This window comes from Sapajus apella, unplaced genomic scaffold, assembly GCF_009761245.1.
Source record: "Sapajus apella isolate SASKATOON/1434 unplaced genomic scaffold, GSC_monkey_1.0 scaffold149, whole genome shotgun sequence".
NCBI lineage: Eukaryota > Metazoa > Chordata > Mammalia > Primates > Cebidae > Sapajus > Sapajus apella.
The window spans coordinates 2,524,698-2,539,785 of NW_022437089.1; the positions used below are offsets into that span (position 1 = coordinate 2,524,698).

General features: G+C 40.3%; 1 protein-coding gene and 1 pseudogene across 7 annotated transcripts in view; both read left to right on the top strand.

The window, feature by feature from the left end:
- Nucleotides 1-9,466: 9,466 nt before the first annotated feature.
- The window catches only part of VAMP7 (vesicle associated membrane protein 7), a 78,778-nt gene continuing 73,156 nt past the window's right edge, over nt 9,467-15,088 (top strand). For 2 of the 7 annotated variants that reach the window (XM_032265325.1, XM_032265324.1), the window contains exon 1: nt 9,477-9,623. The gene's annotated coding sequence lies outside the window, so the exon portion shown is untranslated. Of the gene's footprint in view, nt 9,624-15,088 lie in introns of all 7 variants that reach the window. The other 5 variants (XM_032265323.1, XM_032265327.1, XM_032265326.1 and 2 more) reach the window with 4 other exon arrangements.
- LOC116541280 lies at nt 13,165-13,291 on the top strand (annotated as a pseudogene).

Consider the following 15,088-nt stretch of genomic DNA (forward strand, 5'->3'; position numbering starts at 1 on the left):
AGCTTTTGTCAGACTCTAATACAGCCAGATCATCAAAAAATTTAAAACTGGAAGAATTCTTAGGCCAGCTAATTCAACCTCATAATTTTACAGATGAGAGTAAGCAAAGTGAAGTCATATGATAGTGGCAGAGTTGTTACTAAAACCAGGACATGAGTACTCTTACACTTGTATGTTTTTCCACTTTACCATGTATTTAATAATCAATCATGAATATTATTGGAGTTCTGTGAGAGCATGTATCTCTACTACTTGGCACACTTCCTGGCACATGATGTCTGGGTAAAAGTTTGTTGAATTGAACACTCTGTTTAAACTCCAAGTAGTAAAAATTAAAGTTACAGTGGTAGCTTCTAAACATATATACCTAGAATGCTGGCCTTTTTAATTTGTCAGGATAAACCTGTATGAATAACTCTCAATAAGTCTGGGACAACTGAATTATGCTGCCTTAATGACTGCAAAAAAGAGAAGTCCTTTTTGTGGGATTTACTACATAAGCAGTAACATTTTTTCTTCAAGATGCAATTCGGCTGTGAAGCCAGCTTGCGCTTGGCCCCAGAGGAAGCTGCATTATATTAATATAAAGGGTACTTTGGATTCAAAACAGACGTTGGATTTGATTTTCAGCTTTACTATTAAGGTACTTAACCTCTTTAAACCTAAGTTTTCTCCCCATTGTTCACTATATCCTTAGATATATCTACATTATGGAGATATCTATGGATTGTTTTTAAAATTCTACTTGTTGCTGAAATTTCAAGAAATGGACTTCAAGAAGATACTATCCAGAATTGTTGGAATATTCATTAAAACCATGTATATTATTCAAAACAGAATGTAAGAATGCTTGCCTGACACATAAGGGGAACTCAACAAATGCAGTCTCCGAGAAGGCAGGAACTTCCTTTTGTGTACTGTTGTATTAGTGCCTTGGACATAGCAGAAACTCAACAAATAATGTTAATGTGTTTCCCTTCCTTCCTCTGCCCACTTTGTTAATAAAATATATCTCATAGCAATTATCATTGTACCACACATATTTGAATATTCTACACCTCTCTTAAATTTGTGTGACTTTCCATTATACTTAGGAATTTACTGCCTTCTTAGAAAAAGTATTTCCATCTCTCAACAAAGTTAATGATCTGCACAGCTGTGTGAAGAAGATGTAATCTTCAATGTAGGAAGACGAAGAATTTTTAAAAACACACACACATTCCCTGATTTCATTCGCGTTACGTGTTAAGTATGGACTCATGGCTTTCAAACAAACATAGCAGGAAAACCATCACCTTTGCATTCGAGCTACCTGAAGTATTTGGGTTTGTGTCCTTGCAGGGAACTGATGCAAGCCACAGATTTGAAATAAAATTGACAGCAGTAGTACCAGGGAAAAAAATCGTTGGGAATGTGTTGGAGAGAGAAGGGTCCAGCAGACAGCTACTTTCTGGCTGGACTTGCAGTCCTACCTCTGTGGCCCCAAACTCGGGGGTGATTTAGAGCAAGGCCTTTAGGTCTTACTGTATTAAACTATGGGGGTGCGCTCCATCAGTGATTTTCCCCCATTATTAAAAACAGTCTCCTTTCTTTCAGAGAAATGCTTCACATGAATCCCAAGCTGGGTGGGGAGGAGACAAAAGAAAACCAAAGCCAATCTGGTCTCCTTGCATCTCGAAGAAGTTCACAGGGTCCGTCCGCTTGTGAAGGAGGAGACAGTAACAGAAATGAGGGAGGCACAGAAGCAAACACATTATGTGCCCAACTGGAACTGTTCAATTTGGTCAACCAACACTGATTGCCCATTCCTCTGTGGTCCCTCTTTTTTTTTTTTCTTGCCTTCTCGTTTTCTTTCATTGAGTTGATCTTCGACACTGTGGTCCCTCTTAAAGAGCTTCTGAAAATTGCCCGAGAGGGGCGTAGTTGGGAAGCCAAGAGCCTGTCTGTGAGGCTAGAAGCCTCGGTTTTCCTTATCTGGAAAAGGGTTGCTGATAATAGTTATCACTTCACACCATTACTGTGACGATTAAATACAGTAATATATATCTATCTTAGAATACTTTTTGATAATGAGGAGTGTTAGCCCTTGTTATTAGTATACATTCTTTCAACAAACTGTAATTGAGCACAAGCTCTGTGTTACCCTGAGGAGATAAGAGTGGTGAACAAGACTAATAACGTTCCTGCCCGTATGAAATGTATATTCTAAAGATGGTAAATGGAAACAATAAACAATAAAAACATAATTATTTTAATTATCATAAGAAAAGAAAACAAGAAAATATGTACACAGTGAACATGTGGCAAGTAGCTAATGAGAAGCCAGTGGTCAGGGAAAGTCTGTCTGAGAAGGGGCCTGAATAACAAGAAAGACACGCACACAGATCTGGAGGTTCAGCATTCAAGGCAGAGTAAACAGCTGACGTAAGACGACGCAAAAACTCAAAGGTGAGTGCATGCCTGGTCTGTTCCAGGTTGGAAATCATAGATGACTTATATGACAATGACTTAAAGATGTATTTCTACCCCTGCATATGTAGGGATAACTTATATGGGCATCTTCCTTCTTCATTCATTCATTGGAGAAAGGAAAACATATGGGAACCTGTCCCAGCTGTTGTCTGATTATTAAAGTGATAGATAACAAAAATCTGTACATGTGCAGAGAAACAGATCCAGCACCTTCCACCAACAGATAATTCATTAAATGCTGAAGGATTTTTAGCCAAAATCCTGAAATGAGCCAAGGTGGAAAAAATCGAATGCCAAGTTATAGACCTTTTTCATGAGGACACCAGTTTTGTGGTTTACCATTTCATTACAGTATGGATTCTTTTCTAAAAAACATTTATTTTTTAAATGTTAGATTCAAGGGGTATGTATGCAGGTTTGTTATAAGGGTATATTGCATAATGCTGAGGTTTGAGATCCTAGTGAACCCATTGCCCAAATAGTGAATATAATACCCAATAGGTAGTTTTTCCAGGAAAAGAAACTCTTGTATTAAGAAGAAACCTTGCATTCATATGTTTATTGCAACACTCTTCACAATAGTAAAGTCATGGAATCAACCTAAGTGCTATCAATGGTGGATTGGTTACAGAAAACGTAGAACACAAACACCGTGAAATATTATACAGTCATAATAAAGAATAAAATCATGTCCTTGGCAGCAACATGGATGCAGCTGGAGGCTATTATTCTAAGTGAAATAACACAGAAATAGAAAATCAAATACCGCGTGAGAGCTAAACACTGGGTACACATGGACATTAAGATTGAAATAAGAGTATGGATTCTTTACATCAAATTAAAGAAGAGAGCCAACAGATGGGACATGCCCTCATTTTATGCTTAGAACTTTGAACTGGAATTGTTCTTAATTTTCCATCAAAATTTTGAGAGGATAATTTAAAACACAGTGCTGTCCTTCAGTTTCATCACTTTATGTCTTAAAACTAATCACTCAATATCTGATAGCAACAGCATCTACCTCAAAGTCAATAGTATACCTTGGTTATTAAGATAATTCAAATTAGCCCTTCCAATGAAGTTGACATCAGCTTTGCTATTTTTAGAAACTTCGAAGCTTAAGAAAATGAGTTGCCTCCTCACTGCTATGCTTCCACCTTCTGCACCAAGCCTTGGGCTTGCCCTTAGGCTTTTCCCTTTTAGAATGTTCATTTTCTGTGAAGCAGGCCTTTTCTGCTACTCTGCATGCAATGCGTTAGCTGTGGCTTTAAAGAGAAACATTAGCTGCCAGTTTCTCCAGTTACTGAGCTACAAGTAAGTCAGTAAGAAAGTAAAGTCAAACAGTGAAATAGGCTTCGAATTTGGAATTTCTATAAGAATATTCCATAGGTTTCTTAGACATTAGGAAAAGATAAAAAGACAAGCAGCCAGGGGAGGTGAAATTAATAACAGAATGAGAGGAGCAAAACATGCTAACTTAGTAAATAAAACACTTGAAAAACTTTGCCAAATCAGAGCAGGTATTTCTATATCTGCACACTCACTGGTTTTTAGAAAATGCTAATGAAATTGCTCTCCAGATGAGAGTTGATGTCAAGTCTTATTGCAAGTGACAATGCTTTCAGCATTATCACAATATCATGTCACGTCACCTAAAAGGTGAAGCATCTACAATAACTCTGTTTGCTGAAGATCTTGAAAGTAAGAAGCAAAATCTGAATAGATGTACCCATGGGGCACATCTACTATATCTCTGTAATCTGCAACCAAACCAGAGGCATGCTCTGACAGAAGAATATTTCTCCGGACAAAAATAAATATATAAAGAGAGTTGGGTTATCAGCCTTCTTTTGCCAGAGTGCTGAGAGGAACAAGAAATTAAAATCATCTATATGAATAATTTTAAATGTCCTTTATATACACACAATTTAATTGTGTATATATAAAATTAACAAAAATGCACTGATATCTAGCAGGTTGTTTAGGGAATGGCTTCTACGATTAGAGAGAAAAATGGCTTGCCAGTACATGAAAACTTATTACCAATAGCTGCACATAGTCATCGGAGGTTTAAATCAAACACATCTGCGGTCTTTAATATAATTGTTTTGCCTGCCAGCACCATGGCTACAAGCAGCTATTATACTGAGACATGATAAATAATCAAAATGTGGATGCTGACAGTGCTTGACACATTATGAAAAACAGTGTTCCTATTGCAGATATAAAGAAATGGCATGTTCTTAATGTAATGAGAAATCTTACTGCTATGTGGAACACAGACACCTCAGAAGGAATTGGCTTGGGGTGGCTGCACATACCTGTAGTCCCAGCTACTAGAAAGGTTAAGGCAAGAAGATCTCTTGAGCCCAGGAGTTCAAGGCTGCAGTGAGCTGTGATCGTACCACTGCACTCTAGCCTAGGTAACAGAGCCAGACCCTGTCGAAAAAAAGAAAGAGAGAAGAAAGAAAGAAAGAAGGAAGGAAAGAAAGAAAGAAAGAAGAAAGAAAGAAGGAATGAAGGGAAGGAAGGAAGGAAGGGAGGGAGGGAGGGAGGGAGGAAGGAAAGAAGGAAGGAAGGAAATTGAGAGAAGAGAAAGAAAAGAGAGAAAGAGAAGAAAAGAAAAGAAAAATAATTCTTCACAACTGCTTTGCAAAAGCTGGTGTTAGAACCACTGATGGCTCAAATGAACTGAGGAAGTTATGTGATGACTCTGACTGGAATAAGCTGCAAAGAGAAATATGGCCCATACTCAAATGTCAATTATTTTATACCTATTGATATAGCGAATTCCCAGGAGGCAAATATTTCTTCTGTCCCACTGGGATATAGGGCTCTCCTGGCCTGCCCTTCTAGGGTCTGCATTTGCCAGCCCTGGGATGGACACTTATACAGGAGCTATTTCTAAATGTCCAGATAGCCCCACCATTCACTATGGTAACCCAAGATGCTGAAAATAACCATATTAAGGAAATTAGGCTGTGTACATTCACTCACTCGCTCACTCATTGAATGGTTCACAGAACAAACATGATGAAGTGGCAGGCTTTAGGCCAGCTTCTGACCATTGCTTTGGACATCACCTAACTGTTGTTGAGACAAATATTTCTGACTTGACTTTGGGAAAGGGATGGTAATGAAGTCCCTTCTCCAACGAGAATCCAAGACAACCACTAAGTTGGAAGGTTGTAGGGGAAACTCCCAGTGTTGAATGAAGTGGGGCTGGGGACAGGTGTTGGGTCCTGAACCTGTGATTGTACAATTCTGCTCCAATCTCTCCTTCCTCTGAACTTGCTTGCATGGGTGTACACACACACACACACACACACACACACACACACACACCCCACAGTCTTTAGTTTAGATATGCTGCTGCCAGATGGTAACTACCTGCCTTTGTTAATAGTCCTTCAACTTTGCTCTCAATTCTCTTGAGAGTTTTTTGATCAAGACCTCACATATTTAAACCATCAACTTCCACACCTTATTATATAAGAGGTAAAATATCTTTATTAAGGACAAGCTTATGCAAACGTTAAATAAAACTCAAGGCAAAAAAAAAAACACATCATGATTCATTCCTGTTAAACAGAATATAAAATCAGAGTCTCAGATATGACTGGAGCTTTGTATATGATGTTTATTTCATATTAGCCCAACAGACTTTCGGTTTTTAATCCAGGCTTCATCTCTTCTTAGCTTTGTAATCTTTGCCAAGACCAGGAAACTTCTCGTATGTACAATTGGATCAGGTTCTCTCTAAACTTTTCATTCTATAATTCCAGGCTGGGTAGCTGGAAATGGCAAGTGAAACCTTTATTCCGTAAACTTAAACTATCTAAAATCATAGATTACAAAGGTGATTCCATTCTTTGGTAACTTGATGAAATGGTGTATTAGTCCATTCTTGCATTGCTATAAGGAACTACCTGAAAGACTGGGCATCGTGGCTCATGCCTATAATCCCAGCACTTTGGGAGACCAAGGCAGATGGATCACAAGGTCAGGAGTTTGAGACCAGCCTGACCAACATAATGAAACCCCGTCGCTACTAAAAATACATAAATTAGCTGGGGGTGGTGGCCCGCACCTGTAATCCCAGCTAGTCAGGAGGCTAAGGCAGGAAAACCACTTGAACCTGGGAGATGGAGGTTGCAGTGAGCCAAGATCATGCCACTGCCCTCCAGCCTGGGTGACAGAGCGAGATTCCACCTCAAAGAAAAAAAAAAAAGAACTACTCGAGACTGGGTATTTATAAAGAGGTTTAATTGACTCACAGTTCTACAGGCTCTACAAGAACACAGCTGGGGATGTTACAGGAAAGAGGGTCCGGATCCAGACCCCAAGAGAGGGTTTTTGGATGTCCCACAAGAAAGAATTCAGGGCGAGTCCATCGAGTAAAGTGAAAGCAAGTTTATCAGGAAAGTAAAGGAACAAAAGAGTGGCTACTCCATAGTCAGAGCAGCCAGGAGGGCTGCTGGTTGCCCGTTTTTATGGTTATTTCTTGATGGCATGCTAAACAAGGGGTGGACTACTAATGTCTCCCCTTTTTAGACCATATAGGGTAAGTTCCTGACGTTGCATGGCATTTGTAAACTGTTATGGCACTGGTGAGAGTGTAGCAGTGAGGACGACCAAAGGTCACTCTTGTCGCCATCTTGGTTTTGTTGGGTTTCAGCCGGCTTCTTTACTGCAACCCATTTTATCAGCAAGGTCTTTATGACCTGTATTTTGTTCTGACCTCCTTCCTATCTCATCCTGCAATTTAGAATGCCTTAACCATCCGGGAATGCAGCACAGTAGGTCTCAGCCTCATTTTACCCAGCTGCTATTCAAGATAAAGTTGTTTTGGTTCACATACCTTTGACAGGGAGACCTCAGGAAACTTACAATCATGGTGGAAGGCAAAAGGGAATCAGGCACATCTTACATGGACAGCTAATTATATTACAAAGTTTAGGGTACAGATGAGATTACTTAAGGAGAGAATATGGAGTAAGGGGATTTGCTAGAGTCCTGAAAGTTCTAAAGAGAGCCAACGCTTAGAGTTCACACAGCTTAGTAACTCAGATCTGCCTGACTCTAAAACTTATTCTTTTTCTAAAATAATATGCTGCCTCTTAAAGAACAGATACTGAATGCAATATAATTAAGAGTTCACACAGCTTAGTAACTCAGATCTGTCTGACTCTAAAACTTATTCTTTTTCTAAGATAATATGCTGCCTCTTAAAGAACAGATACTGAATGCAATATAATTAAGTTAATAATGTGAAATGTGAACCTTTGCAGAGGGAAGATAAAGCAAGGGGAATGATTAAGATCACCAGGAAGAGTGTGAAGAGTAAGAAGAGAAGATGGCATAGGGTAGAACCCTATGGAATGCGAGCATTTCAAAAGAAAATTAAGAGCTGCCACAGAGGTAAGAGGAGAAGCGGGAGGGTGTAGCATCTTGGAAAGAGGTAAGAGAATAAAGGAGTTCAAAAAGGAGGGAATAAGGGCCAGGCGCAGTGGTTCATGCCTGTAATTCCAGCACTTGGGGAGGCTGAGGTGGGCTGATCATGAGGTCAGGAGTTGGAGACCAGGAGACCAGCCTGGCCAATATGTTGAAAACCCGTCTCTACTAAAAATATTTTAAAAATTAGCTGGGCGTGGTGGCAAGCGCCTGTATTCCCAGCTACTGGGAAGGCTGAGGCAGGAGAATCGCTTGAACCCAGGAGGCGGAGGTTGCAGTGAGCTGAGATCGCGCCACTGCACTCCAGCCTGGGGGACAGAGTGAGACTCGGTCTCAGAAGAAAAAAAAAAAGGAAATAATCAAACTAAAATCCTGCAGAGTTAAAATATGGTAATGGCTGAAAAGTATCTATTCATTTTAGCAACAGTGTTGAGAATTTTGTCTGTAAAGGAGAGATGGGAGAAAGACCACTAGCTTATCTATGTGTGGTGAGGGGGCTTGGGGTATAGGGTTAAGAAAGGTGACTTTGGAATGTTTTAGATAAGAGAAATTTTGACACCTTTTAAGTCCTGATTGTAAAAGAGCAAGTAAGCAGGGAGCCGTTGAGGAGTGATGGGACAGAAGGGTTCATCAGAAGAGCTTGACTCTGAGTCGGCAACAGGGAATAGGGATGGAAGAGGCCTGGGTTTAGATCAAAGAAGAGTAGTCGTTTATTATTATTAGTGCTAAAGAATAGGACAAAGGATTGGTGAGGAGTACAAGAAAATAAGAAAATTTCATGGCAAAAATAGAGGCAGTTCCTGTCAGATGAATTCTATTTTGTCTGTGAAGAAACAGGCAATGTTGCCTACTGAGACTAAGCAGGAGAGACGGGACAAGCTTGGCTCTTCATTTATGCCGCCTACTCATTGCTGGTAGAGTCTTTATCTAGCCTGCATTCTCTCATTTGCGTGGATCCCCATAAGGCGTTTGACGTTTTTTTTTCATAGATCACTGGCTGATTTATTCTTGACACTCTTTTTAATTGCAGGGGATACAGCTGTAAACAAGACTTAGGTTGCTACTCTCAGGAACTTACATGTTTGTGTCTAGAGGGGAAAATAGAGCTGGGTAACAGCTCTTGTTACCCAGGCGGGAGTGCAACGGCGCGATCTCGGCTCACCGCAGCCTCCGCCTCCTGGGTTCAGGCAATTCTCCTGCCTCAGCCTCCTGAGTAGCTGGGATTACGGGCACGCGCCACCATGCCCAGCTAATGTTTTGTATTTTTAGTAGAGACGGGGTTTCACCATGTTGACCAGGATGGTCTTGATTTCTTGACCTCGTGATCCACCCACCTCGGCCTCCCAAAGTGCTGGGATTACAGGCGTGAGCCACCGCGCCCGGCCCTGACGTTGTTTACGACAAGAGCTGTCCACGGAACTGGACAGTCAGCGATACTCCAGTCGGAACTACTACTCCCAGAATGCACTACGGCTCCTGGAAAGTGCGTAGTGCTGGGAACGTAGCAGGCGTAGCCCTGTCGTCTGCTGCCATTGGAGGAGCGCTCCCACTCCCAAGAGGCCACGCGTAGGCGGGGCGCTTCACACGGAAGTCACTGGCTTCCGGTCCCAGCCTCTGGTTGGCGCAGGTTGGCGACCCTGCGCTGACCCGCGCGCCTCGGTCCCGAGCCCGCGCGCCCTCAGAAGGTGCCCGGACAGGTAAATGGAGTGGGGCGCGCTCTGTGGGAGGCGGGGACACAAGTGCGGAGGGAGGGCGGAGGTGTCGACGGAAAGGTGCCGGGGTGGAGCGAGTAGCCAGTGCAAGGGTAACTTGGGCTTCTCCGGTGGCCACAGTACCGGTTGTCTGGCAGGTCCGGTTTCGGCGAGGTGCGTCTTTTGCCGCTGGAAAGGCCTCGCGTTAAAAACAGTGTCAGAACTCGTCACTGAAGCTGTCGTTACAGGAGGGGAAAAAATGTTAATTTTCTCTCAGTCTGCATTCTACAAGACCTTTCTGTAGCATTTAAATCTCTCGAGATCGACCGAGTCGTCTAAAAACTCTCTACGTCCTTATTCGATGACGTCACTTTCCTATTCGATGACGTCACTTTCGCTTCACCTGTTTATGCTCTTTCGTGGGTTCCTAGCCCCTTATTTGCCCTCCTCCACTGCTCATTATGGACAGTCCACTTCTTCCTCTGTTCAGCTAGGAACGATGTCTCCGCCTAGACCTGTTTCCTCAGCTTCAGACCTGTTTGGTGTTTTTATTAACGGCCAATGTTTATCAAATTCTGACCACGTGCTAGCGTCTTTGGTAAATGCTTTACATCTCCCTCTCCCGTAACTCTCAGAATCAGCTGTCTTCATTCTGCCTCATTAATTGCTTTCAACTACCTGTACCTCCATTCTCCCTCCCTTGATCCCAGAGATACAGTCATGATTGGGATATTAATTCTCTTTGAATTCTTGTGGCTGAGAGCAGATCCATTCGTACGTTTAACAAATATTTATTGAGTGGCTGATCTATGCTTGGCACTCTTTATTTTATTTTATTTATTTTTTTTTTATGACGGAGTTTCACCATGTTGGTCAGACTGGTCTTGAAGTCACAACCTCAGGTGATCCGCCCGCCTTGGCCTCCAAAGTGCTTGGATTACAGGCGTGAGCCACTACGCCTGGCCACTTGACACTCTTTTTAAGTGCAGGGGATACAGCTGTAAACAAGACTTAGGTTGCTACTCTCAGGAACTTACATGTTTGTGTCTAGAGGGGAAAACAGAAATAGGGTTATGTTATATATTGGCCAATGTGAAATAAAACAGGTGCTTGACTTGAAAGGGTGGGATCCTATCCTAAGAAAGTCAGAGGGATTGGATTGCGTCTCAGAGCATCGTCCAGAAAGAATAGTTGTAATACCAACAGGAATAATCTTGACCTGTAACATGACTTTTCATAAACACCTCTTCTTTTACCCTTTCTAAGCAGTGTTTATTCTTCATTTTTCTATCTCCTCCAAGGTCATTGCATCAGAATTCATGATTTATCTATAGTTACTTTATTCCTTCTAAGACCCAGATGGAAGACTTGGGGATTGGATTACTGTTAGCTCAGCTGCTTTATCTTACTTAGAAAGGTAATTTGGTTGTGAAAATATTATTCTTACCAGGTCCTTTCTGAATATAAAGTTATCTACCATTTATAGTATATTTAAAACCAAAATATGCTCAATGTTCACTTATTTATTCAGCAAATATTTGAGGGAATGTTAACTGCTAGGCACCGTGCTGAGCAATGGGAAAGTAGGATAAAATAGACACTTTGGCTTCTCTTCCAAGGAGAAATAATCCTAACAGTATACTGAGAAAATTCCTAAGGCATAGGCTGACACCTGCATTCCTGTTATTCATCCAAGGTCAGATCATCACAAATCATTAAGAAATTTCCTGAGCAATTGTGGACATTCTTAGATTATTCACTTATTACACTTTATTGCATTTATTTATATCTGTCTTCCTCAATTGTACCATGGCTCCCTCAAGTATAGGAGTCCCTTCTTCCTCAACTTTATACCTCCAGTGTCTACTTTGGCTAGCATATAGTAAGCCCTCAGTACATATGTGTTGAACTGAAATAGAAAAAGTCCCTATTTGATCAAATTTAAATGACATGATTTATACAAGACCTTCTCTATGTAAGGCCATCAACTGTATTCCTCAATCTTCTCATTCACCAAAGGTGGACCATTCCATCTCATCAGGCTAGTTTATGTACCTTTTTTACCTTGCTCTCACCTCTATGCCTTCTTTTGTTTCATCTGTTCCTCCTAAAATGATCTCCCATCTCTTCCCAAGCACCTTGTGTACCGCCTTACTTTGGTGGGCCAGTTAATTTAATGGTCTGCTCATGATACAAGAATGGGAAAAATTTATTTCCTTTGTATATTTCCTATGGAACATTCTGCCAATGAACTGTTGCAAGAATTAACAGAATAAATCATCCTGCAGTAATATAAATAATGATACAGAAAACTTTTTAAAAAATTTTACATTCACTGTCACCATGTGCTAGGTAGTGAGTTAATTCTACTACTTTATTTGAATAGTTGTATAACCTCTGTTCATACAGCATGTTTTGGTATCATTTGGTTTCTACTTGGTAGAAACACATTTTTGAGTATTATTTTCTCCTTAGTCTGAGATAATTTAAGTGGTGATGTTATTCTGCCACATTGTCATTTTCAGGATGTAAGATAAAAGCCTCAATTGTTAAAATTAAAGTCTTATTCCATGCAGATATCTTTCCATTGTAAATCATTGCTGCAAAAGACAAATTTTGTCTTTATAACTGATTTAAAACAACAGCAGTACAAGAGTGCTTGAGTCATGACTGTCATGAATTTAGGATGTGCCAACCTAAGATCAGCCAGATGCTTCTAAGATGTAAACATTAAGCATTGTCATTTTAGGTGATTTATTGACACCTATTGCTTTATGGACAGGAATGCAAGTGCAGCCCTGAATTGTGTCCCATTTGGTCATTCATAAGATATACATGTAGATGATCCAGAATATTCTTATACATTTTTCAGCGTTATCAAAATACAAATGCAGAATTAAAAGATTTCTCAAAACGCCTGGACTTGGCCTTTCTTCTTACTCAGTTACCTGAAACTCTCTTCAACCTCTATTTGAAGTTGTTTCCTCTGGGGAGGAGCACTTTCATCATTGCTGTTACTATTTTATTATCAAATGGTTTTATACAGGCAATTCCTTACTTACAAATGGATATGTTCTACAAGTACCATTGTAAGCTTATTGTTTGGAACGTTGGATGCATTTTCTTCTATAAATAATGCTCTCTGTGACATTTATGTTGTTATACCAACAGTATCATTTTATTAACTTTTAATTTAGTGGACCTGAAGACCGTCCCCACAATTTACAATAATTCCTCTGTTTAAAAACTGTATTTATAATTCTAATTTGAATTCCCTTATAGCATTTTTTTTTGGAGTCCCAACAACTGGAATAAAAATATCCTTCCTTTAGTACCTTAACATAGTACAAGCAGACTTTTCTAACTCCAAGCTGTTGTGGGTGACCCTTCTAGCCCTTAGCTCTAAGGACAGTCCTCCAATATTAACAAGGAAAAAGAAGGGATAGAGGTTTCAGAGAGGGAGGCAAATTGGGTGACCTGAGTATCTGGAGAGGGAAGAGTAGGATTTATTTGGGATGAACAGTGAGTTTCTAAAATGGAGATTTGCATTGCCTGTCAGCCTTTTGGCTAAGATCAGGTGTAGTATCTGTTCTTATCAGTTTAAAATGGAGGTTTGTTGTTAGTTTGTGTCCTGCAATTATAAACTGCATTTATAATTCTCATTTGAATTCCCTTATAGCATTTTTTTTTTTTTTTGGAATCCCAACAACTAGAACAAAAATATTCTTTCTTTAGTACCTTAACACGGTAGAAATAAGCTTTTCTACCTGCAAGTTATTGTGGGTGACTTCTAGCCCTTATCTCTAAGGACAGTCCTCTGATATGAGCAAGGAAAAAGAGGGGATAGAGGTTTTAGAGAGGGAGGCAAGTTGGGTGATATGAGTTACTAGTTATATTTGGAATAATGTGCTCCCTGTTCCAGGTGACTGTACTCTATATAAACTCGAAAACTGTTGTCACGTTCCCTCTGAGTCCTCTCTTTTTCATGTTACCTTATTTCTAATTCCTCCAGCCAGTCAACAGATGACACAATCTCCATGGCTCTCACCCATATTGTCTCCCTTTTGTTCAGTCGTTAAATATTCTACCCAGAATTGAATTCAGTTTCACGCATGTTCTAACCAGCACAGAGTGTAATGGCACTAGTACTTAAAAACAGGTCAGGACATCCTATTTCTTAATGTACTTTGAGATTATGTAAGCCTTTTTAAGCAATATCTCATACTGTTGGTTCATAATGAACTTACAGTCCACTAAAACACTAGATCTTTCTGTATTAATTGCCAAGCTCAGTTTTCTTCTTGAACATGCAAGCTGTGTTGCAGTCCTAACCCGTGGTACCTGTGAATGGGAGCTTATTTAGAAATACGATCTTTACAGATGTAATTAAGATGTAATTGAAAATGAGGTCATACTGGAGTAGAGTGGGCCCTTGATCCAGTATGACTGAGGTCCATATAAAGGAAGAGAAGCGACACAGAGAGAATGCTATGTGAAGACACAGAAACAGAGAGCACCATGTGACTGCAGAGGTAAAGATCGAAGTGCTGCACCTCCAAGCCAAGAAATGCCAAGGATTGCCAGCAAACTATCAGAAGCTAGAAAGAGATAAGGAAAGATTCTCCCCTACAGGTTTCAGAGGGAACATGGCCCTGCCAGCACCTTGATTTTGGACTTTTAACCCTCAGAACTGGGAGGCGATACATTTTGTTGTTTTAAGCAACCAAGTTTTTGGTATTTTATTACAGCAGTTACAAGAAACTAATACAGGATTCTTAGCAGGAATGAAGTAAAATTGGGTTGATGGCTGTGGGACCAAGTGAGGAGTGAATAGGAGAACAAAAAGGAACAGTGTTGATACAGGACTTTCCTTTATATTGCATTATCTTTTTTTTCCCTTCTCTCTCTAGTTTATCTTTCCATTCTTTTTCTTCTTGAGTCTTATCTTTATATAACACTTTATGGTTTATTAGACATTTACATACTGCTAATAATTAGCAGAGCCAGGTTTTCCAACTTCAAGTGCAGTGTTCATTGTGCTGCAGTTGTTTTGTTATCCCACTAGTCATCAAGATGTTATGGATTCTATTACAAGACACAATGGGGGCAGGTAAGACTTCATAGGTGGGGCCGGGCGCGGTGGCTCACGCCTGTAATCCTAGCACTTTGGGAGGCCAACCGGGCGGATCACCTGAGGTCAGGAGTTCAAGACCAGCCTGGCCATCATGGTGAAACCCCATCTTAAAAAAAAAAAAAAAAAAGACTTCATAGGTGGGATTTTTAGCAGTATACGAGAGAGGAATTCTATTAGTGACATCTGGAAAGAAAGTAAAGTTTCTCTTGCTTTGTACCCACTGTTTAACAGTCATTTTTAAGTTGGGGACTGCTTTTATTGAATAAAACACTATTTGCCTATAACTTATATCCATTGTTCCTAGTTATATTTGGAATAATGTGCTGCCTGTTCAAGG